The sequence below is a fragment of the Dermacentor variabilis genome, chromosome 1 (assembly GCF_050947875.1).
Source record: "Dermacentor variabilis isolate Ectoservices chromosome 1, ASM5094787v1, whole genome shotgun sequence".
Taxonomy (NCBI): Eukaryota; Metazoa; Arthropoda; class Arachnida; order Ixodida; family Ixodidae; genus Dermacentor; species Dermacentor variabilis.
This window is the reverse complement of record NC_134568.1, coordinates 137,936,776-137,962,612: the sequence shown is the minus strand read 5'-3', so window position 1 is coordinate 137,962,612 and position 25,837 is coordinate 137,936,776. Positions and strand designations below refer to the sequence as shown.

The following is a 25,837-nucleotide window of genomic DNA, read 5'->3' as shown; positions in this document are numbered from 1 at the left end:
ACACGCACCACGTTGTTATTTTCCACTTCTTTCAGATATTGCTGTGCATTCCTTAGAAAAAGCTCGTCATTTAACAATTTGGAATTCATTTTCCACATCTCCCACGTGAAAGTGTGGTGTTTTGCTTTGCGTCCAACATACGTCTTGACCAAACAGTGATCAGTGAATGAAAGAGGCGTGACACCGTAGCTGTTACACAGGGGTATTACGACTAGTGACACGTACATTCTGTCTAGACGAGCGTGACTATTGCCCTGGAAGTGTGTGTAATGAACCCCGCGTGTTCAAACCAGACAGTCAGCAACGTCGTCTAGGCCGAACTCGGCTAATAATTCAGAAAGGACATGGCAGCGTTTGTCATTTGTTCTCCGGCCCGTGCTCTCCGATCTCGGAGTACACAATTAAAATCCCCCAGAATTATCACTTTTCTGTTCATGCAAATGCGCGCCCTTATGGATTTGAAAAAGATAGTGCGCTCTTCACAAACATTGGGTGCATATACACACAAAACACGCCACGAATCATCACCAACAGTAAAGTCAGCATACAATAATCTGCCTGAAAGGCACGAATAATATTTTTCAATCGATAGCCTGGGCAGTTTCCTAATAAATAAAATAACGCCCGCCGACGCTCCTTTTGCATGGCTCACTTCAGCGTAATACAAAGAGGTAAACCTTAGCACCATGCCCTGGGTCTCCTCCTCCCCTTCGACCTTTGTCTCCTGCACGGCAAGAACGTCAAGGTCTTGGTCCACCATCATGCGGTACACTTGGCTTTGTTTACGCTTGGCGGCCAGACCTCTCACGTTTAGCGTGCCTAAGCTAAGCGTAGGGTTGGTTGCCATTGCTAATACGGGAAAGTCAGAGACGCCCGGAGCACGGTGCTCACCACAACGTCTAGCAATCCGCTAGACGCCTCCGGGATCCTCCGGTGGTCTGGTGTGGTCCACAGACGGCTGTGGCTTGTCGGCGCCCTTCCTGTCCCGAGGAATGTTTGGAGAGGGCTTGAAGCTGGTCCTTCTCGTCATAGTTACCTTTGCAGGCGGCCAGTCGGCGTGGTTCTTTGCAGCTGTTTTCCCGTCGGTAGCGATTAGCGGCCTCTTAAAGGTAGCGTTGCCACTCGTATCCATAGGGTCGCTGCTTGGAGGCGGATCCCCACCTTCTTTCCCGCATGCGGCTTCATAAACTACTAGGCAGCTTTTCTTGCTTTTCTCCTGCTCCTCTGCAGGACCCATTGTCGCCCCATGTTTCTTTTCGGGGGTAACAAATTCACCTTCCGTATCTTTCGCTGCCTCCGATGTCACATCCGCATTGTTGGCGCTCTCCATGTCACCAGCCCCCTTGGCAGCGTCCTGGGCTTCAGCAGCATCCATCCTCATCTGCGCGACGGCCTCGTTCGCTGGTGGCCCCACGGCTGCAGCGTACGTGCGCATGCATTGATCTTCTGAGTGCCCAAAGTTTCGACATCGGGCGCAACGCGGCACCTTGCACTCGCGACGGACGTGTCCGACACCCTTGCATAGTAGGCACTGCATCGGCCGTCCAGGCGCTACGACAACGGCCAGTTCACCGGCGACTCGGATTTGGTGCGAGAGGTCATCGACTTTCCTTCCGCTCTTCAACAGAACTGTCCGAGACGTTGGGTCCTTGTCGCCTACTCCTCTGAACCGCCATCGTTCTCTCGTCACTTCCATGACCTTGCCAAAGGCCGCCAGCGCTGCCTTTATATCTTCGTCAGCCACCCAATAAAGCAGCCAATGAAGGCGGAGGCGTACCTGTTCGTATCGAGGGTCGACGACTACGCAGCGACGCCCCTTCACGTTGAGCTCTTTAAACACCAGCATCCTTTTCGTTGCCTCTCCACTGGAGAAGGTGACTGCCCATACGTGGTTGATCTGGTAGGCTCCTAGGGCCACGACCTCCGGCCGCAATTCAGTCGGGGAGGGCATCTCGAAAGTCTTCGGCCATAAAGGGCCTCCCTCGCACGTCGCGATGCCAAATCACGGTGTTTTTCACGACAGATCCCTTGGACAGTTTTAGCAAAATAAGCTGGTAGCTTGCTTCTTCGTTATCGTAGAGAAACCTGTTACCGCGGTTGGTGGTCGCAAAAGCCGCTCCTTCGGAGCCTATCATTCACACGTCCGCGCAGCTCGGCTGCCGGAAGCAGAATCCTCGGCCACCGCGCCCGGACGTCAGGTACCCCTCGTAAGATCTCAGTCAATCCCACATCTGCGCGATCAACTCAACGTATTTTTCAGAGACAAAAAGCGCAAAATGTTCGACGAGGGTGGGACTCGAACCCACGCGGGCAGAGCCCAATGGATTAGCAGTCCATCGCCTTAACCACTCGGCCACCTCGTCCGGACGTCAGCTACCTCTCGTAAGGTCTCCGTCAATCCTACATCTCCGCCATCAACTCAGCCTATTCTTCAGGGACAAAAAGCGCAAAAAGTTGGACGAGGGTGGGACTCGAACCCACGCGGGCAGAGCCCAATGGATTAGCAGTCCATCGCCTTAACCACTCGGCCTCCTCGCCCTTCCTTTCCCGTTCTTGCCAGTCCTTGACATCACAACACCACACATTCCTTAAATGATATACACGACCAAACAAAAGGGAATGAATACAAAAACTGAACAATAAGCAATACCATACATATGCTTTGTGCTCCGCTACTGTAGCATGACGTTATCTCATTAAAATTATATGAATACTGTCAGGGGGTTCAACCCTGTACAGCCACTCAGAAACATGCTGTTGCAACTTCTGCACTTCCACGTGCCGCTGCATGCATTCACGGAAGTATAGACATCCGGATAACAATTGTAGCCCGCCATTCTTGCGCGCAATAAACAGTGGAGGCCCGTAAGCATGATGACCTCGTACGGGAAAGCTTCGTCGTCATTTACTGGAAGAAACCCGATTCCGTGGGGATCTATCGGTAACTCCTTTGTTGGAGTTCTTTGCAACACGTCCCAGAAAAAGACCCCTTCCCAACAGTGGATGAAGACATGATCTATAGTTTCCGCTTTTTTACAAATAAGGCAATATGTTCCCCATGGCATGTAGAACCCACGTTGTTCCAGGAATATTTTAACAGATAAAGGCCCAGTATCTAATTTAAGAAAGAATGATTTCGTAGCTGGTTGAACTGGCATCATCTTCACTCTTTTGAGTACGTCTAGGCCTGGGCCTCCACTGTACACGGCTCTGTACATAAGTACAAGCAAGACACTGTCACACAAATCACGATCTAGTTTTTCCGTTTTGCACTCCACAAATAAGCATTTGAAAAGCGAACCCGCAAATAAGAAACACTCTGAACTATTCCCAGAAAGAAACCACGGACTGGTCCTGACATTATTTCGGTACCTACGACGAATTCTGAAAGTGCGCTTGACAGCCTCATTTGGGTCACCGTGCGCCGAAATTGGTCGTTTGTGTCTCGAAAAAAGAAGAACCTGTTCACCAGTTGACGCAAGAAGAGGTGCGCCAACCCCAGAACGCCATCCTTCACACGCCGGAAGAGATTATCTCGGCTGCATCGCTCCCAGTTCGATGCCCACACGAATACAGCGAACACGCGGTGCAGTTTCTGCACATTAATCCGGGAGCACTGTAGGACCTGCATTACGTACAAGATCTTTGTCACGAGAAACATGTTGCACGCTGTAGCTCTCGCGAACATTTACAAGTGACCGGCATTCCATCGGTCGGCTTTTCTTTACTTCTTTTGTTTGCTCCTTCCAGTATTCGCTACTGTCACGTAGGCATCAAGGGGTGCGCCAAGGAACTTACCTGGCGTCGTGACCCAGTTTACGTTCGAAAAGTGGTCTGCTGTAGACGCCCATCTTCCATACCAAAACCCCAAACATTTCTGCCAGTTCACGAAGCTATTAGTGACGGTGCCAAACCTTCTGACGATACTAACAGTATTCAATACACTTTGCTTATCTTTACAGCGTACAGCCACATCGTCGGCGCATGCCAATAGCTTCGCCTCTACGGTTTGAAGACAAAATCCCTTGACGTATTCATTTTCGATGATGGCCTGACATAGCGTTTCTATGTACAAACAAAACAGGAGTGGGCTGAGTGAACAACCCTGGCGAACGGAGCTCTTCACGTTAATGGAGGCCCCCAACGTCTGATCAATTATAAGTCTGGTATAGCAGCTCCAGTACGCCATGGTCACCCCCTCAGTGATTATGTGGCCAAAATTAACGTGTTCAAGGATGGTGAGCAATATCTCGTGAGGAACGCAATCAAACGCTTTCTCCAAATCCAGCTGGAGGATCGCTACTGCATCGCACATGGCGTCACAACATTCCAGCACACACTTCATCTAATGAATGTTATTAAAAATCGTTCTTCCGCGAATGCCACACGTCTGGTGTGGGCTGACTACTTCCTTATTAACTGACTGCACCCGCCGTGCCAGCATGTTCATCAATATCTTGCAGTCACAATTAGTAAGCGCTATGGGTCTGTAGGAGGAAAGTTGTTTGAGCTTTTTGGTCTCTTCTGTTTTCGGAATTAGCACTGTATGGGACTGGCCAAAGGATGGCGGAAATATTTTCAGTTAGTATGCTTCATTGAAAACTGCGGTTAAGATAGGAGCTAGGAGGCCTTGAAACGATTTGTACCAAGTGGCACAAAGATCGTCCCGACCTGGGAACTTGCCAGGGTTCAGGTCTTCGATGGCCTTCATCACTTCATGTTCTGTTGTAGGTGGTTCTAACGTTTCTTTACCTTCACAAGAAAGCTGTGGCATTCGCTGCAAAAATAAATGCCTGAAACCGTGCATATCGACAGGCTTGAATGCAAAAAGCTTTTCGTAATGTTCAAAGAATGCATGCCGTATATTATTGTTATCGGTTAGTAGCACCCCTTCATATTCAATGGCCTCAATCTGCTTACGTCTGGAGTGCTTTTTTTTCTCGACCCAGAGCTCTCTTCGTTGGTGTTTCCCCGCATGTTAGTCTTTCTGCTCTCGCGCGCACGAGCGCGCCTCGATAGCGCTTTCAATAGGTGAAGCGCCCATAGTGACGGCACACAAGAAATACAGACAGGACAAGGCGCTTCCTGTCTGTAAAATAATATACGGCATGCATTTTTTGAACATTACGAAAATCTTTTTGCATTCAAGCCTGTCGATATGCACGGTTTCAGGCATTTATTTTTGCAGCGAATGCCACAGCTCTCTTGTGAAGGTAAAGAAACGTTAGAACCACCTATAACAGAACATGAAGTGATGAAGGCCATCGAAGACCTGAACCCTGGCAAGTCCCCAGGCCGGGACGGTCTTTGTGCCACTTGGTACTACGATAGCGCTATCGCTTGTACCAAGTGGCACAAGGACCACTTGGTATAGCAGGTATGGCAGGTATACAGGTGCGAGTCCTCTTCATCGAAAACCTCGAGCTTCTTAACAGCACGCATATCTTCTTGATAAGCGCCCGGCTGCATACATTCCAGCGTCGCAAATTTTTCCAGCAACGTTTTTAAATCTTTTTCTCTTGCCTTCTCTTCATATCGTAGTACGCTACTTCTTTCAATTGCCTTCATTTTAATAGTTTGATTCAGCAACTCCCATTCCTCACCACATTTCATAAAACTCTCTTTTCCAAAGGAATTAATGGCAGTCACTACCTTTTCGTTAAAAGTTTCATCCCGTAGCAGCTCAGTATTCATTTCCCACAGTTCCCGAACGAGTTCCTTTCGTTCTTTTTTGCGGCCCACCCTGCATTTTACAAGGCAGTGTTCAGAAAAGGATACGGCAGTAACTTCATACCACTGGCATTTTTCTAATAAATCATATGATAGATAAATGCGGTCCAATCGGGCGTGCGTTGTGCCCTGAAGTGAGTACCTCACGTCTCGGTCAGCCAGAAAACAATCAGCGATATCTTCTAATTCGAATTCATATCTAGTCGGCGCTAGGACATCGCTGCTTTTGTCATAAACTACGCGTCGCGTAGACCTATCCTCAGCGTTCAATACGCTGTTGAAATCCCCTACACAGGCTGTCATTTTGTGCACAGAGAAGTGTTGCTTCAAGTTCAAAAAGAAATTTGCCCTTTCTTGCACCCCATTAGGCGCATAAATGCACAACACGCGCCTTTGGACATCGCAATAGCTGAAATCACAAACGACAAGTCTACCGGAAGTGCACGAGAAGTAACCCTCTATGACAAGACCAGGGAGCTTCCTCACGAACAGCACACACCCTGCCGAAGTCCCTAAAGCATGGCTCACTACCGTATAGTAGTTTTACGTGAACCTTTGCACCATGCTCCCGGTCTCCTCCTTGGCGTCTACTTTGGTTTCTTGCACGGCTAAAACGTCAAGGTCGTGGTCCACTAGTAGTCTGTAGACCTAATTCTGTTTCCTTTTGGCGGCCAGACCTCGAGCGTTTAGCGGGCCGAGGCTAAGCGATGGCTTGGTAGCCATTACTGATGTAACCCGGAGGGGAGAAGGCCCGGAGCATGGTGCTCACTTTAACACCTAGCTTACCGCTAGACGCCTCCATAGCCATCGGGTGGCCGTTGAACGAGGTCGCCTCTTGTAGGCTTCACGGGGGGCCTACGGTCTGCCTCCAGGTTCGGCTTAAGCTTGAGGGTGGAGCGCCTTCCGGAAAGCCTCTTGGTGGACGGTGGCTCCAAGTCACCGCCGGCTTTTCCGTCGACTTTCTCCTCCTGCTGCAGGGACCTCTTTACCGGTGCCGCGACGCCTTCGACGCGGGCGCTAGCAGGGGTCGCGTTGTCGTCTGCCTCTGCCTGCGTAGCATCCGTAGCTGGCTCGTGGCTCCTTTCTTGCGGGGCCGTCCTCACGCTCTCAACTGTAGCTGCTGGCTCCTTGGGGGGAGGGATATTATTTCGTCCTCCTTTGGTCTGCTTCGTCGTCCCGCTGGTTTCTCGCGCCACTTTGCCGTTTCCAGCTCCCGTGGCCGCTTCCTCCGCCTCGGTCACGTCCATCACGTGGTCTAAAGTCGACGACTCGCGGGCAGAGCCCAATGGATTAGCAGTCCATCGCCTTAACCACTCGGCCAGCTCGCTTTTTTATTTTTATTTATTGACGGTCTTCGACATTGTACAGAGGACATAATACAGAACAAAATTACAAAACAACTAAAGACATATTGAACAAAACATGAATGCCATCAGTCCAATAAGGACTGGCGTTGTCTTATTAAAATTCTTTCAATGCTGTCGGAGGTTCCATCCTCGACAGCCACTCGGGTACGCAATCTTGTATTTTCTTTATTTCAATGAAACTAGACATGCTTTCTCAAAAATAAGTACGCGCAGGCCTAGCGTCCGCGTCGCAGTAGTACCCAGACATCCTTGCACGCCATAAAGTATGAAGGCCATTGAGCATAATTAAGTGGAAGGGAACCCCGTCCTCATTCTTTACCGCCAGGTACCTGATTCCATGCGGATTTAACGATAACTCTTTCTTCATTGTTCGTTGTAGGACATCCCAGAAGAACACCCCGGTCCAACAATGCAAAAAGACATGATCTACTGTTTCAGGTTGCTTGCAAATCAAGCAGTGCGATCCCCAGTGTACAAGGAAGCCCCGTTCTTCCATGTATGTCTTCACTGACAGTGTCCCTGTGTGTAGTTTAAAAAAGAATTTCTTTACCCCAGTAGGCACCTCCATATTTTTACTCGTTTAAGGACATCCTGTCCTGGTCTTCCACTGTATAGAGCTCTGCACAATGGCACTGGAAATACAATGTCACAAACATCTTTATTTAATGTTTTCCTTTTAACGCCACATAAATAAAAGAAAAAAAATTACCGACGATTACGTTACTTCCTAATGCGAAATTTGAGCGCAGCAAATAAGCTGTTTCACCTTTTCGATAGATTGAGGCAAAGAAATCGAGCAACACATGTATGCGCTATCACAGAATTTTTTTTTATTTTTCACACGTATTCCTTTAACAAAGACTCCACTAACAGTTCTTGACAGTCATGAAGGAAGCTTTGTGGTCGGAGAAATAGACTGATATATGTTCGACTTGGTACACCAATGCTTGATTCTCAAAGACGAGATCTATACAAGTGCCTCGCGAGGTTGTCACAGCCGTGGGACGCGTTACGAGCGAGAGGAACGGGATGTTCTCCCGCATAAGTGTTAGGAAATTGCTGTTTGTCTTTATGTCAAGCCGCCACCGATCTGGCTCTCTGATTGCCACCGCACAGGGCGAACGGCAGCGGCAATTTCGGCTCGGGCGGTGCACATATACAGATCCGCCGCCACCGATCTGGCTCTCTGATTGCCACCGCACAGGGGTTGCATTGGAGGAGGAGCGAAGAAAGGAATTAAGTTCGAGCCGGCGCTTTGACAACCGGAGACTCGCAGGAAGAGGGGGGAGGGGGGCGGCGTGTACACCCAGCGGAAAACGATGGGGGCAGAAGCGCGCGCAGCAAGCGGACAACACGATAAAGGGAAGAGGGAAGAGATAGCAGCGACTGACTGATGCCGCTGACGCCGATAGTGAGTCAACCCCAGCTGCGGAGTTGGTTTCAGGGACAACGCCGCTGATGCCGACACAAACAATATGATACCCTCGCTTCCGCAGCGCTAAGAACCAGGTCTAGCCGTGGGAAGGTGGTCACGTATTCGTCGACGTGCCGGGGCCTACGTGAAATAACCGGCGCGTCGGCAACTGAAGAGCACCCTATCCGCCACACAAGAACAGGGGGGGGGGACCCTTTCCTCCTCTTTCTGCATGGCGGCGACGGTGTTCTATGCAGTCACGTTATCTTGACTCTCTAGCGGCGTCAGCGGCATCCAGCGGTATCAGTCGGTCGCTGCTAGCGCTGGGGGGATGAAAGGGGGGCGGAGCTGGTTACGAGGCCGACGACAACGCCGACGACGACGCGAAACCCAGGAACGGACGCCAAAGAGCTGCGCTCTAAAACGAACAGAAAGAAAGCGCACACTATCCACAAGTTCTTCAAGATAAGACCGAAGCGTTCCCGGCATACTATCAGTACTAACGATAAGTGCCGGCAAAGCGCCTTTCAACCTTAGCTGGCATACCGTGCGCAGAAATGGATCACGCACATCCCGAAAAAACAAAAATCTGTTGACGAGCTGTCGTACAAGAAGATGCGCCAAGCCCAGCCCCCCTTCCTTCACGTGCCTGAACACATTGGTTCGGCTACACCTCTCCCAGATAGAGGCCCAGATAAAAATGGCGAACACTCTGTGCAGCTTTTGCACGTTTACTCTTGAACAGTACAGCCGCCCTGATTTTTAATAATATAGCGCGAGCGTCGACTGAACTGCTGGTGAGCGCCTTATAACGGCGATAAGCGTGCAACAAGAGCGTGCAACAAGGCGAGTGCAACAAGGCAACAAGGCTCGTGCGCGAACTCTCGCCTTGTTGCACGCTTATCGCCGTTATAAGGCGCTCACCAGCAGTTCAGTCGACGCTCGCGCTATATTATTAAAAATCAGGGCGGCTGTACAACGTCTGCATGACGTACCATAACATCGCAATAAAAAACATGTTACACACAGTTGCCTTTGCGAAAATGTACAGGTTGATGCCTTTCCGCCTTTCTGTTCTTTCTCTAGTTTCTTTTGCTTGATTCGTCCAGTATTCATCGTTATTTATTAACTGTCCATGGGAACACCTAGATACTTGGTCGGGGTTTTCATCCAGCTCACATTTGCAAAATTGTCCGGGGCCGAAGACCACTCTCCGTGCCACAAACCAAGGCACTTTCCCCAGTTCACTCTACTGCCCGTCACATCACAAAAATTTTTCACTACCCTTATTTCCGTCACACTTTGTTTGCTTGTATAACACACTGCGATATCATCTGCATATGCCAAGGGCTTGACTTCTGTGTCTGCCAAGCTATAACCGCGTATTTGATCATTTTCAATTATGGCCAAACACATAGTTTCTATGTAAATTCCCAACAAAAGAGGACTGAGGGGGCAGCCCTGACGCACAGAACGCATGACGTTAATGGGGGCCCCCAATGATTTATTCACAATTAAGCGTGTTGTGCATTTCTGGTACGCCAACGCCACTCCCTCAGTGATGACGGAACCAATATTAACGTGATCCAAAATGGCAAACAAAATATCATGAGAGACACAATCAAAGGCTTTCTCGGGGTCGAGCTGAAGCACTGTGACTCCGCCCAAAGTAACGTCACAGCACTCGAGCGCGTACCGCATCGTGTGAATACTCGAAAAAATCGACTTTCATTTGATACCACATGTTTGGTGATCTGCGACAATTTCCTTTATTACACTTTGATATCTGGCTGCCAAAACCTTCATGTAAATTTTATAATCTACATTGGTTAATGATATCGGCCTGTAAGATGTCACTAGCCTAAGTTTCTCCATTTTTTCTACTCTTAGAGAGGAGTATGGTATGCGCTTTGCCAAAAGAAGGCGGCAAAGCTTTGTCCTCGTACGCATCATTATACAGCTGTGTTAGCAACGGCGACAATTCCTTCTTGAAAGCTTTATATAAACAAGCGCACAGGCCGTCAGGTCCAGGTGATTTGCCTTGATTCAAATCATCAATTGCCTTTTCAACTTCGCTTTCTGTTATTTTCTCTTCTAATCGTTCTTTTGTGTCGTCACTCAATCGCGGCATGCGACTGAGAAAAGCCTCTTTAAACTCGTCTACATTCGCTTCTTGAAACGCAAAGAGCGACTGATAATACTCTAAAAACGCTCCACCTATGCTCTTACTGTCGTCGGCAGTTGTGCCGTTCCATAGAATCTTATCGAAGTGATTCCGTCGGCCTCGCGCTTTTTCAAGTCCAAGCGCCCTTTTAGTGGGCGTCTCCCCCATCACTAATGCGTTTGCTTTGCGCGCACAATCGCACCTTGATACCGTTCTTCGTCGAGCTGCTCGATTTTTTTCTTTAATGGTTCGCACATCTTCTTTATACGCCCCTGGCTCTTCGCACTCAAGCGCTATCAGCTGCTTAAGTGTCTTTCGCAAGCCCCTTTCTTTCATTTCATTCTCAAATATTAAGCAGCTCGATCTTTCTAAGGCTTTCATTTTTACGTTTTGTTTGAACCCTTCCGATTTCTCTGCTATTGTTTGACTATTTTCCTCACATACCTCCCTAACGGCCTCATGTACTGCCTCTAGAAATGGTTCGTCTTTTAGTAGTAAGGCATTCATTTTCCATAGGTCCCAATTAAAAGCTTCTCTCTTCCTCTCCGTGCCTATGTGACATTTCCCCAAGCAGTGATCTCAGAACGATACTGGTGCCACAGAATAACTATGACACTTCGGAATCATGCCTTGCGATATATACATGTGGTCTAACCGCGCGTGACTACTACCTTGAAATCGCGTGTACATTACTTCCCGCTCCCCCTCCAGACACTCGCAAACATCGTCCAGTTAATTTTCACTAACTAGCTTAGTGAACACGCTGCTGCTTCGATGACGAATACCGGCATTATTGGCTCTATCCCGAGCACTCAAAATAAAATCCCCCAACAAAATCATGCACTTAATTATCGCAGCAAAAATACTGAAAAATGTTCTCAAAAATAAAATGCACTTTTCTACAGAATTCGGCGCATATATGCACATGAGTCGAAATTCAATTTCACAATAAACAAAATCACAAAAAGCAATCCTTCCGGACTGACATGAAAATACACTTTGAATAACAAGATCAGGCAACTTCTTTACAAACAGAACACAGCCGGCGGACGTCCCTACCGCGTGACACACGACCGCATAATATCTAGTCGTGAAACGCCGCACCATGCTCCCGGTCTCCTCCTCTCCGTCAACCTTGGCCTCCTGGACGGCTAGTACGTCTATGTATTGGTCAGTGACCAACCGTAGGACCTTACTTTGCCTACGACTAGCCGCCAACCCTCTCACGTTTAATGTGGCAATACTAAGTGACGGTAAGCGAGCCATCTTAACTAAGGAAAAAGAAGGCCCGGAGCATGGTGCTTACCGTTCACGACTAGCCCTCAGCTAGCCGCCTCCGGGAACTTCCGGCTTGCCGGGGTTGGTGGCCGTCGCCGCTTTGACAACGGGTTTCTTTTCAGGCGGAATATTAGGTTTCGGCCTGTAGCCCATGCGCCTCCCAAGAGGCGCCTTCGTCGGTGGCCCCACGCTGGTGCTGGTTGCACTACCGTCCCGGTCCTTGGTCGCGTCGTGGGGGACGCTTGACTGAGGCACCGAGAGTCGCAGTCTCCTTACCGTCGTTGGCGTCCTCGTCCTGTAGCATTGCTGTCGTGTCGTCATCGCGTGCGTCTTCGTTAACGCCCCCCGTAACATGACTCACTGAAGACAGGACCTGTACCGTCTTACTCGTTTCTTGGCAGCCTCAGCCACCGTGCCTTCTGCGCCGACGGTCTATGTCCCACCACTGACTGTCGCTGTCAGAACCAGGTCTCCGGTTCTTTTGGCGGCGTCCTCCGTCTCGACCACGTCCATAACGTGCTCTGAAGCAACGTCACTCGCTGCTGGTCCTGTCACGGCTGCGTACAATTTGACGCAGTCAGCGTCAACGTGGCCGAAACGCCTGCACCTAGAACAGCGGGGGCCTTTACAATCTCGGCGGACGTGTCCCGTGCATTGGCAGCGCGGACACTGCATGGGCCTCCCGGGAACGAACACCAATGCTAGCTCTCCGCCGACGCGCGCCTGATGAGGCTGGTCTTCCAATTTTACGCCGCTCTTCAGCGTCAGGAGCACGGTCCGGGTAGTAGAGGTCTTGTCTCCCATGCCTTGGACGCGCCACCGTTCCCGACTCACCTCTTCCACCTTGCCGAAGGTTGCCAACGCCGTCCGGATGTGCTCATCGGAAACGCCGTACTGCGGCCAGTGAAGCCTTAGCTTCACCTTCTGGTCCTGCGGGTCAACAATGACGCACCGTCTTCTCTTTCACTTGCATTTCCTTCATGGCCAGCAGGCATTTTGTGGCCGTCGCATCACTGAGGGTCACCGCCCACACGTGGTTAATCTCGCACGCCCCTATGCATACCACGGCAGGCAGCAGGCCCGTAGGGAATAGGGCGTCCCTGAAGTCTTCGACCTTGTAGGGTCTCGCACGTACATCTCTGTGTAAAAACACGGTGTTGATCGCTACTCGGCCTTTCTGCAGTTGCGGCAAAATAAACGAATACTCCTTGTCTTCGTCGGTAAGCCTGTTTCCGCGGCCGAAAGTGGCCGCTGTCGCTGCCCCGGAAGAGGCCATGACCCTACGATCCGAACAGCTCGGCTGCCAGATGCCGGATAATTCAGTCGGCCACCTCGCCCGGACGTCAGGTACCCCTCGTAAGATCTCAGTCAATCCCACATCTGCGCGATCAACTCAGCGTATTTTTCAGGGAAAAAAAGCGCAAGAAGTTCGACGAGGGTGGGACTCGAATCCACGCGGGCACAGCCCAATGGATTAGCATTCCATCGCCATAACCACTCGGCCACCTCGGCCACCTCGCCCTTCTTTTTTTTCTTTATTGCCAGTCCTCGACATAACACAACACACATTCCTTAAATATATACAACAAGACCAAACAAAAAGGGAATTAAATTAAATTATGTCGTTTTACGTGCAAGAACCACTTTCTGATTATGAGGCCCGCCGTAGTGGAGGACTCTGGAAATTTCGATCACCTGGGGATCTTTAACGTGCCCCTAATTCTAAGTACACGGGTGTTTTCGCATTTCGCCCCCATCAAAATGCGGCCGCCATGGCCGGGATCCGATCCCGCGACCTCGTGCTCAGCAGCCCAACACCGTAGCCACTGAGCAACAAGGACGGGTCAAAAAGGGAATGAATACAAAAACCGAACAATAACCAATACTATACACATGCGTTGCCGTCCGCTACTGTAGCATGACGTTGTCTCATTAAAATTATTTGAGAGCTGTCAGGGGTTCAATCCTGTATAGCCACTCAGGAACAGGCTGTTGCAACTTCTGCACTTCCACGTACAGCTGCATGCATTCACGGAAGTATACCCGTGCCGGTCGGGCATCCGGATGACAATGGTAGCCCGCCATTCTTGCGCGGCATAAACAGTGGAGGCCCGTAAGCATGATGACGTCGTACGGGAAACCTTCGTCGTCATTTACTGGTAGAAACCTGATTCCGTGGGGATCTATCGGTAACTCCTTTGTTAGAGTTCTTTGCAACACGTCCCAGAAAAAGACTCCTTCCCAACAGTGGATGAAGAATGATCTATAGTTTCCGGTTTTTTGCAATTAAGGCAATGTGTTCCTCACGGCATGTAGAACCCTCGTTGTTCCATGAAGATTTGAACAGGTAAAGTGCCGGTATGTAACATAAAAAAGAATTATTTCATGGCTGGTTGAACTGGCATCATCTTCACTCTTTTCAGTACGTCTAGGCCTGGGCCTCCACTGTACACAGCTCTGTACATGGGTCACTGTCACACTAATCACGATATAGTTTTTTCCATTTTCCACTCCACAAGTATGTACTTGAAAAGCGAACACGCAAAAAAGAAACACTCTGAACTATTGCCAGAAAGAAACCATGGACTGGTCCTGACATTATTTCGGTACCTACAACAAAATGGGGAAGTGCTCTTGACAGCCTCATTTGGACCACCGTGCGCAGAAATTGGTCGTTTGTATCTCGAAAGAAGAAAAATCTGTTCACGAGTTGACGCAAGAAGAGGTGCGCCAACCCCAGACCGCCATCCTTCACACACCGGAAGAGATTATCTCGGCTGTATCCCTCCCAGCTCGATGCCCACACGAATACCGCGAACACGCGGTCCAGTTTCTGCACATTAATACGAGAGCACTGTAGGACCTGCATTACGTACCAGATCTTTGTCACGAGAAACATGTTGCACGCTGTAGCTCTCGCGAACATTGACAAGTGACCGGCGTTCCATCGGTCGGCTTTTTCTTTTAGTTCTTTTGTCCGCTCCTTCTAGTACTCGCTACTGTCCTTCCAGGCATCAAGGGGTGCGCCATGGTACTTAACTGGCGTCGTGGCCCAGTTTACGTTCGAAATAATAATATTTAGGGTTTTACGTGCCAAAACCACTTTCTGATTATGAGGCACGCCGTAGTGGAGGACTCCGGAAATTTTGACCACCTGGGGTTCTTTAACGTGCACCTAAATCTAAGCACACGGGTGTTTTCGCATTTCGCCCCCATCGAAATGCGGCCGCCGTGGCCGGGATTCGATCCCGCGACCTCGTGCTCAGCAGCCCAACACCATAGCCACTGAGCAACCACGGCGGGTTACGTTCGAAAAGTGGTCTGGTGTAGATGCCCATCTTCCATGCCAAAATCCCAAACATTTCTGCCAGTTCGTGAAGCTATTAGTGATGGTACCAAACCTTCAGACGATACTAACAGTATTCAATACACTTTGCTTATCTTTACAGCATACAGCCACATTCTTGGCATATGCCAATAGCTTCACCTCTGCGGTTTGACGACGAAACCCCTTAATGCATTCATTTTCGATGATTGCCTGACATAGCGTTTCTATGTAAACACAAAACAGGAGTGGACTGAGTGGAAAACTTTGGCGAACAGAGCGCTTCACGTTAATGGGGCCCCCAGCGTCTGATTAATTATGTCTCGTGTAGCAACTCCGGTAAGCCACGGTCACCACCTCAGGGATATTGTGGCCAAAATTAACAACTTCAAGGATGGTGAGTAATATCGCGTGAGAAACGCAATCAAACGCTTGCTCCAAGTCAAGCTAGAGGATCGCTATTGCATCACACATGGCATCACACAACTCCAGCGCACACTTCATCTTATGAATGTTAGTGAAAACGGTTCTTCCACGAATGCCACACGTCTGGTGTAAGCCGACTACTTCCTTAATAACTACCTGGACCCGTCGTGCCAGCACCTTCATCAATATTTTGTAGTTGCAGTAAGTAAGCCCTATGGGTCTGTAGGAGGAAAGTTGCTTGAGCTTTTCGGTCTCTTCTGTTTTCGGTATCAGTACTGTATGGGACTGGCCAAAGGATGGTGGAACTATTTTCGGTTCATAGGCTTCATTGAAAACTGTGGTTAAGATAGGAACTCGGTGGCCTTTTAAACGATTTGTACCAAGCGGCACAAAGACCGTCTGGACCTGGTGACTTGCCAGAATTCAGGTCTTCAATGGCTTTCATCACTTCAAGTTCTGTTATTAGTCGTTCTAACGTTTCTTTAACTTCGCTGGACAGCTGGGGCATTCGCTTCAAAAATAGATGCTTGAAATAGGGCATGTTGACAGACCTGAATGCAAAAAGCTTTTTGTAATGCTCAAAGAAAGCACTCCCTATATTATTGTCATCGGTTATTATTGTCATCTATTTACCGACCCAGCATACCCTACAAAAATCGGCAACTCGATCACCCGAGACACAACGCCCGATCTCACTTTCGTGAGGGGTAACGACGGCGGTATGACTGACTTTGAATGGCGAAACACGGGCCACGAATTGGGCAGTGACCATTACATTGTGGAGGTCGCTGTCCCGCTCGGTGGTAACGACGAAGTCGCCAGAAGCTTTCGGAAACATATATTTCCTGATTGGGACGCGTTTCGAGGATTGTTACCCGAGGAGCAGACCGAAATTTCAGACATTGAGGAGGGGTCCACCGAGATTGTAAACAAGGTTGAAAAGGCCACCAAGGAAGTCGAGACGGAAGAGCATGTCCACAGGGTCGACAGCCGCCTGGCCCACCTCATCACAGCCAAGCAGTCCATCCTGTCAAGGTGGAAGACGCAACGGACAAACAGAAAGCTACGCAAGAAGGTCGCCGAACTCAACCGCGAGATCGAGTCCCACAGGAGAGTGCTATGCACGCAGCAATGGAATGAGGTTTCTAACACAGCGGACGGACAGATGCACTGCGGCAAAACGTGGAGTATGCTGAGGCATCTTTTTTGAATGCGACCACGACCAAGTCTCACCAGCGCCACAACCTGGCCAAGATCATCCACAGGGCGCTGACCGAGTACGGGGAAGACGAAGTGAAGAAACGCCTCGACCACAAGTACCTGCCGGTCACTCCCACAGAAACGCACCCGGACTACCTAGGCGAAGCAAACGAGTGGCTAGATCGAGACATTGAAGTATGGGAAGTAAGGGTTGCCCTGCACGATCTCAACAGCAACTCGCCGCTGGTCCCGACCGCGTTACGAACAGAGCGCTAAAAAATCTTAACGAAGCGGCCATCAAGAACCTCACGGCATACTTCAACACTTGCTGGCGACCCGGGTCACTACCCCGGCAGTTGAAAGCAGCCAAGACCATCTTGATTCCCAAGGCGGGCAAGCCACCCAACATTGAGATCCTCCGGCCGATGTCGCTTACGTCCTGTGTGGGCAAACCGTTGGAGCATGTACTCATGAACAGGTGGCAGAGGTACCTGGAAGATTCGGGGCTCTACCCAAACACCGTCATCGGATTCCGAAACAAGCCCGGAACTCAGGACGCCATGATACAACTGAAAAATGAAATCCTCGATGACACTACCAAAACGAAAGACAAGCGAGGCATCTTGGGTTTGGACCTGCAGAGCGCTTTCGACAAAGTGAGACACTCTGCGATCATAGCCCAGGTATCACGGCTAAACATGGGCAAAAGAACATATGTGTACATCAAGGATTTTTTGACGGAGCGGACTACCGAAATCATCGCCGATGACCTGCGGCTCCAAAAGAAGAAGCTCGGCAGTGTCGGGACCCCCAGGGCTCGGTCATCTCGCCATTACTTTTCAACCCTGGAATGATAGGGGTGGCCGAGCGCCTCTCGCAAGTCGCGCAGGTCCGACACACCATCTATGCCGACGACATAACGCTCTGGGTCCCAGGAGGAAGCGACGGACACATCGAGAGTACATTACAAGAGGCGGTTGACGCTATCGAGGAGCAGCTGGACGGGTGTGGGCTCGTCTGCTCCCCAAGCAAGTCTGAGCTGTTGGTGATTCCTCCGAAATGAGCAGCTAGGAAGACGAAAGGCAACGAACCTGCGAGAGAGCAAGAGACAATAAAGATCAAGACGACCGGCGGTCACACGATCCCGGTTGTCGAGAAGATCCGAGTGCTGGGGATGCTGATTGAGCGCAAACGAGTCAACGGCGAGACGGTCAACCGTCTCGCGGCCAAAGTCACCACGGCCACCCGGCTAGTGGAATCCTTCGCTATAAGCCACATTACATACGTTGCTGCTTTCCACGACTGGAGGTGGTGCGAGCGAAATAAGACCAATGCGCTCATACGCAAAGCGTACAAGGCTGCACTCAGACTTCTCGACTGCACAAGCACCGTCAAGTTCCTGGCCCTAGGAGAGCACAACACCCTGGAGGAAATCGCAGAGGCGCAGAGGACTGCACAGCTCGCACGGCTACCGGAAACAAGAACGGGCAGACAAGTGCTGCGCGACCTAGGCCTGGCGCCAACGGAAAGGGGACCCGAAAATACAGAGGTGCCTGTACCGGACGCAATTAGCAGATGGCGACGGGTATGTCCGGTGCCAAGAAACATGAACCCTGAGTTCCACAAAGGCGCTCAGCCAAGGCGCTCATCGATCTCCATGCCAAAGACAGGGGTGCCGAGTTTGTGGACGCGGCAGAGTATCCACATGACAGAAAGGCATTCGCCGCTGCAGTCGTCGGGGCATCGACCGGTGCAACGAGAACAGCGGCGAGTATGCGGAATCGAGGGGCGCATCCAGCCGAGGAGGTGGCCATTGCCCTGGCCATCGCCGACCCCGAGTGCACGACTGTGCTCTGTGATTCTAGGACGGCAGTGCGAAATTACGCCAGAGCAAGGGTGTGTGCTGAAGCCGCGCGTGTGTTGCGTGCGGTCGATCTCGTGAGTGAAAATCGGTGTGTAGTGATAAAGTGGTTTCCGGCCCACATGGGCAGCGATGTGTCGGATCGCGGCAATGCAAACCACAACGAGACGGCGAACGCGGCGGCGCGAGGACTAACCAACCGTGCCGCTGCTACTGCGGTCGACCCGTCGTGGTAATGGGAAACCAAGGACAATATGACTTCCTACAACGAAATTGTGAAATGGTACAGACTAGAGCGAACGACTATGCCACCACCTCATCCGGGCTTGACCCGTAAGGAAGGGGTTCTATATCGACAACTTACAACGGGGTCGTTATTCACCCCGGTGCTGATGAGGCACGTGTGTCCATGTGTTTATGTAAATCACCTGTGTGGTGTGTGCCAAAAGGAAAGAGCCACTGCCCCTCCCATACTTTGGGACTGTGCTAAGAATCCGCACGAACTGCAACGATAACAACGATCCCGCCGTAGCTCGAGGCCGCAACGAGGTGCTATGATCAAGATGTCCAAGCCCAGGCCGTCCGGCAGATCTCGGCGGCCCTCGAAAGGCAACTACCGAACGAAACTGGAGGGAGGCTGCCACACCAAAAGAGGGGCAGACGCGGTCGACCAAAGGTAGTAGTGCGGCCGCGGCCGAAGTAGAGGCGCCACACGCCGCGAAGATGTCATGGCCGCGTCACGGTGACGCCTCCCTGACAGGGGCAGGCTAACCATTCTGCAGGCATTCATAACAAAGTTTCTTCACTCACTCATCGGTTATTACCACACCTTCATATTCGATGGCCTCAATCTGCTTACGTCTGGAGTGTTTTTTTTCTAGACCCAGTGCTCTTTTCGTTGGCGTTTCCCCGCATGTTAATGTTTCTGCTCTCGCGCGCATGAGCATGTCACGATAGCACTCTTTGTCAAACACCTCGAGCTTCTTCTTACCAGCGCGCACATCTTCGTGATAAGCGCCGGGTTGCATGCATTCGAGCTTCGCAAATTCTTCCAGCAATTTTTTTAAATCCTTTTCTCTGGCCTTTTCTTCATAACGCAGTACGCTACTTCTTTCAATTGCCTTCAATTTAATGGTTTGCTTCAACAACTCCCATTCCTCGCCAAACTTTATAGAACTGTCTGTTGAAAAAGAATTCAGAGCAGCCACTACCTTTTCGTTAAAAGTTTCATCCCGTAGCAGCTCAGCATTCATTTTCCACAGCTCCCAGACGAATTTCTTTCGTTCTTCTTTGCAGCCCACCCTGCATTTTACCAGGTAGTGGTCAGAAAATGATATGGCAATAATTGCATAGCACTGGCATTTTTCTACTAAATCGTATGAAAGATAGATACGGTCTAATCGAGCGTGACTTGTGCCCTGAAAGTGAGTGTACATCACGTCTCGGTCAGCCCGAAAACACTCAGCGACATCTTCTAATTCGAATTCACGTATAATCTGTGCCAGGATATCACTGCTTTTGTCATAAACTACGCGTCGCGTAGACCTATCCTCAGCGTTCAATACACAGTTGAAATCCCCTACACAGGCTATCATGTCGTGCACATGGAAATGGTGTTTTAAACTCGAGAAGAAATTTTCCCTCTTTTGCGCAGTATTAGGCGCATAAATGCAAAATACTCGCCAATGGACATTGCAATAGCTGAAGTCACAAAAGGAAAGTCGACCAGAAGTGCGCGAGAAGTAACCATCTTGACAACATCAGGGAGCTTCCTCACGAACAGCACAGACCCTGCCGAAGTCCCTAAGGCGTGGCTCACTACCGTATAATAGTTATACGCGAACCTTTGCACCATGCTTTCGGTCTCCTCCTCGCCATCCACTTTGGTTTCTTGCACAACTAAATCGTTGAGGTCGTGGTCCACTAGTAGTCTGTAAATCTGACTCTGTTTCCTTTTGGCGGCCAGACCTCGAACGTTTAGCGTGCCGAGGCTAAGCGATGGGTTGGTAGTCATTACTGATGTAAACGGGAGGGGAGAAGGCCCGGAGCATGGTGCTCACCTTAACGTCTAGCTGACCGCTAGAAGCCTCCGTCGCCATCTGGTGGCCGTCGCACGAGTTCGTCTTTGGTGGCTTCGCGGTGGGCCTACGGTCAGCCTCCAGGTTCGGTTTAAGCTTGAGGGTGGAACGCCATCCGGAAAGCGTCTTAGCGGGCGGTGCCTCGGAGTCACCGCCGGCCTTTCCGTCGACTTTCTCCTCTTGCTGCAGGGACCTCTCGACTGGTGCCGAGACGCCTTCGACGCGGGCGCTAGCGGGGGTCGCGTTGTCGTCTCCCCCTGCCTGCGTAGTATCCATAACCGGGCAGCGGCTCTCCTTTTCTTGAGGGGCCGTCCTCACGCTCTGGAGTTTAGCTGCTGGCTCCTTGGGGGCAGGAACATTATTCCGTCCTCCTTCGGTTGCTCAGCGTCATGATCATGTCATAGGGAACGTCGTTTTCTTTGAAAGCTTGGCTCTCATGACAAACACTTCATCTTGCAGCAGTTTTTTATTGAACTTCCACAGGAACCAATTAAACCTGACAGTCTTTCGTTTTTGGCCAACGGTAATCGAGACCAAACTATGATATCGCTAAAACTGAGATATTGTGTTTCATAAGAAGAACAGTGGTACAAACTTTGCCGGTATGTGTATTCTATCAAGGCTCACATGGAAATCACCTTGAAAGTGCATATACCGTGCTTGGCCATCTCGCATCATTGCATAACCAATGTCCTCAAGCTCTCTCCCAATTACTATCGCGTACTTTGAGGCTCGCCATTTCATCTTCAGCTGTCGCGCTAGTTTCTGCCGCAGTCAATCCTACGTCTGCGCCATCAACTCAGCGTATCTTTAAGGGAAAAAAAGCGCGAAAACTTCGACGAGGGTGGGACTCGAACCCTCGCGGGCAGAGCCCTATGGATTAGCAGTCCATCGCCTTAACCACCAGGCCACCTCGCTCGGACGTCAGGTATACCTCGTAAGATCTCAGTCAATGTTACATCTGCGCCATCAACTCTGCGTGTTTTTCAGGGACAAAAAGCGCAAGAAGTTCGACGAGGGTGGGACTCAAACCCACGCGGGCAGAGCCCAATGAATTAGCAGTCCATCGCCTTAACCCCTCGGCCGCCTCGCCTTTTTTCTTTAATGCTGGATTATCACAGATACAGTACATTCACTATACTAAGGAAAGAACAAAACAGTGTTACATAGGCATTACATAGTTCTCGAAATGCACGTGTTAAAAACGCTTTAAGGTTACCAGTGTATCAAGTACAGGTAACCAGTCTGGTGGTTTAGCCTGAGATTTATACACGTCTCTTATTTGAGTAACACTTTCAATAAAATATTATCTGGCTGGTTTGGCGTCCACATCAGCATTTTGTACGGCCATTCGTGTTTTCCATATGCTGTGTATGCTCAGCGTCATGATCATGTCATAGGGAACGTCGTTTTCTTTGAAAGATACTCCTTGGCTCTCATGACAAACACTTCATCTTGCAGCAGTTTTTTATTGAACTTCCACAGGAACCAATTAAACCTGACAGTCTTTAGTTTTTGGCCAACTGTAATCGAGACCAAACTATGATATCGCTAAAACTGAGATATTGTGTTTCATAAGAGGAACATAGTGGTACAAACTTTGCCGGTATGTGTGTTCTATCAAGCCTCGCATGGGAATCACCTTGAAAGTGCATATACCGTGCTTGGCCATCTTGCGTCATTGCATAACCAATGTCCTCAAGCTCTCTCCCAATTACTATCGCGTACTTTGAGGCTCGCCGTTTTATCTTCAGCTGTACAGACGCCCCCCCCCCCAATTGAAGTCCCCAAGAAACACAACATGTTCTGTTTTCAAAAAGCCTTCAGCATACCTAAAAATAATTTCATGTTCATGATTTTTTTAGTACGTAGATGCACACAGTGCGCCACGGTAGTCCAGCAAAAATAAAATTACATGCGACAAGTCTCCCACTTTCGCAGGTGGACACTTTTTCAACAACCGAAATGCTATTGGGAATAAACATGACGCAGCCTCCTGACCGTCCAATAGGGTGGCACACACGTACAAAATATCTAGAGCGAAAAATTTGACCCATTTGTTCTGTTTGCTCCTCACTCACAAGTTTTGTTTCTTGTACAGCCAGAAGGTCAACGTCATTCTCTAAAAGCATGCGACTAATCTGGCATTGCCGCCTGCGCGAACACATTCCTCGCACATTCAATGTCGCAACGCGTAGGCTAGATTTGAAGTTAGCCGCCATCTCATGGGGTTTCTTGGCCAAGCATCCTACTCACATCGCAACTGTGGGGTTCTTGTGGTCATCGTTGAAGGCTGCTGGAACGAGTCCTCCGCTAGGCCGGAGGCATTGTAGGGGCCACCCTACTGCCAGGCGGCACGTTCGGCTTCGGTTTATGCAAAGACCGCCGTGCAGTCGATGATGCCTTCATTGGAGGTTCGCCGGTGCCTGACGCAGTAGGTGTTCCTATATTGCCAGTGTCTTCGTGAGCACGCTTGCGGCAGCGCTTCCGGCCATGAGCATCTCGACGTCCGTTGCTTCGTGGCCGACTTCTTACGGCAGTTACGATGACGCGCTTGCTGTCTTCACGCCTGCGTCACATGTTGCAGTCTCTGGCTTCGTTTCCGGGGCTGCAGCCAAGGGCTCCCCCCCCCCTTTCGCTTCCTGGAAAACTACTGAGGAGGGTTCAAGGGGCTTTGCAGGAGTCTTCGCCATGTCGTTGTCGTCCTCCCTGCTAGCTTCTTCGTCATCTACGGCGTCGATCAGGTGTTCAGAAACTACGTCCCTTTGGAGTGGGCCTTTAACGCCGGCATAAGAGCGCACACATTGGGATTCATCGTGGCCGAAGCGACGACAGACCCCACATCGTGGAACGCGGTACCCTCGCCGGATGTGTCCGATGCCCCGGCATCGGAGGCGGAGCGGCGCTCTGCCAGGAACGAAGACGAGCGCCGTATCCTCAGCAACACGCAGTTGGTGTGGTAGGTCGTCCACAGTGAAGCCCACATTTAATTTCAGCGTCACCGAGCGGGTGGTTGATCCTTATCGATGCAGCCCTTGACCTTCCACTTGTCTCTACTGATTTCCGTCACTTTTCCAAACGGCGCCAAAGCCACTCGCACATCTTCGTCCGGCACACCATGAAGCAGCCAGTATAGCTTCAGTCGGACACCTTCGTCGCGCGGTTCGATGACCATGTAGCGGTGGTCTTTAACGCTGAACGCATCAGCTACTAATATCTTCACCTTGCCTTCCTCGTCCTTAAACGTCACTGCCCACAGGTGATTCATTTGGTATGCCCCGAGGGCAACCACTTCCGGCAGCAACAAAAGACGTGCAAGGCTATCTCGGACACGCGCCACTCGATACGGCCTCGCTTTCACATCAGCATGCAAAAAAACGGTGTTTAAAACAGAAGAACCTGTGATCAGATGAGGCAGAACAACCTGGTAATCTTCAGCCGGCTTTTCACTACACCTGATACCACGGCCCACACGGGCCGCTGAAACCGCCCCTACAAGGGAGCACATGATAACACGTCCGTACGCTGTGAAGGCCCGGAGTGGAATGACTCGGCCACCTCGCCCGGACATCAGGGGCCCCTCGGAAGATCTCAGTCAATCCTACATCTGCGCCATCAGCTCAGCCTATTTTTCAGGGACAAAAATCGCAAAAAGTTCGACGAGGGTGAGACTCGAACCCAAGCGGGCAGAGCCCAATGGATTAGCAGTCCAACATCGCCTTAACCACTCGCCCAAAAAATGGCAAACAAAATAACGTGAGCGAAACAATCGAGCGCTTTCTCTAGATCGTGCTGAATAACTGGAACGCTACCGCATTCGAGCACACGCAGTATGTTATGGACGTTCGAAAAAATATGTCGCCCTTTAATGCCACAAGTTTGATGGTCTGCGACTATTTCCTTGATGACGCCTTGAAGCCTGCTAACTAAACACCTTCATAAATATGTTATAATCGACGTTTGTTATTGATATTGGCCTGTAGGATGACACGAATCTGAGTTTGTCTATTTGATCGCTCTTCGGTATTAGAATTGCGGGCGCTTCTCCAAAGCAAGGTGGTAATGATTTCTGCTCGCATGCGTCATTACATATATAGCAAAGGCGCCAGCTGTCCTTTAAAAGCCTTATATAGCCCCGCGCTGAGTCCATCAAGTCCCGGTGACTTACCCAAGTTCAAATCGTCGATTGCCTTTTCGACTGCCCTCTTCATTATTTTTCCTTCTAATCGCTCTTTATCGTCATCACTCAACCGTGGCATGCGATGCAACATCTGCTTTGAAGCCATCAACATTCGCTTCCTGAAATGCGCAAAAGTGATTGGTAGTACTCAAAGAAGGCGCGCCCAAGGCTATCACTGTCTTCAACGACAGTCGCGTTCATTAAGATCTGATAGACACGGCTTCTTCGTCCATGCGCCTTCTCTAGACCGAGCGCCCTTTTCGTGGGCGTCTCCCCTGCCGGTAGTGCAACGCTCGTGGCAGAGGAGACTCGTGCTCGCGCTCTGAGATCTGCTCATGCTCACACGATGGCACCTTGATAGCGTTCCTTGTCAAACAGTTCAAGTTTTTCTTTGAGGTTTCGCACATAGTCTTTGTATGCACAAGGCTCTCTGCACTCAAGCGTTATCAGCTGCTCGAGCAGACTTCTTAAACCCTTTTCTTTCATTTCCCTCTCAAATGTTAGACAACTTGACCTTTGTATGGCTTTCATTTTAACCTTTCGTTTAAAACATTCCCACTTCTCAGCGATAGTTACCCCTGCATCGCGGCGTACTTCATTACCGCATCACGTACTACCTGTAAAAAGGGCTGGTCACTTGGTAACAAGGCATTAATTTTTCACATATCCCAATAAAATGCATGTCTTCTTTTCACTATACCTGCGTTACATTTTACCAGGCAGTGACCTGAAAACGACACTGGTACTACACAATAACTGTGGCATCTTGGAATTGTATCCAATGAAATGTACATTAGGTCCAATCGCGCATGGC

At 50.1% G+C, this 25,837-nt stretch overlaps 5 non-coding genes across 5 annotated transcripts; all 5 read right to left on the bottom strand.

Annotated features, from left to right (window-relative positions):
- Positions 1-2,281: 2,281 nt before the first annotated feature.
- TRNAS-GCU (transfer RNA serine (anticodon GCU)) lies at positions 2,282-2,363 on the bottom strand. Its single transcript has one exon. It is a non-coding gene; the product is annotated as a tRNA-Ser (tRNA).
- Positions 2,364-2,456: 93 nt separating this feature from the next.
- On the bottom strand, positions 2,457-2,538 carry TRNAS-GCU (transfer RNA serine (anticodon GCU)). The gene has a single exon. It is a non-coding gene; the product is annotated as a tRNA-Ser (tRNA).
- A 10,845-nt stretch (positions 2,539-13,383) lies between these two features.
- TRNAS-GCU (transfer RNA serine (anticodon GCU)) lies at positions 13,384-13,466 on the bottom strand. The gene has a single exon. It is a non-coding gene; the product is annotated as a tRNA-Ser (tRNA).
- An 8,213-nt stretch (positions 13,467-21,679) lies between these two features.
- On the bottom strand, positions 21,680-21,761 carry TRNAS-GCU (transfer RNA serine (anticodon GCU)). Its single transcript has one exon. It is a non-coding gene; the product is annotated as a tRNA-Ser (tRNA).
- A 93-nt stretch (positions 21,762-21,854) lies between these two features.
- Positions 21,855-21,936, bottom strand: TRNAS-GCU (transfer RNA serine (anticodon GCU)). The gene has a single exon. It is a non-coding gene; the product is annotated as a tRNA-Ser (tRNA).
- Positions 21,937-25,837: the final 3,901 nt, after the last annotated feature.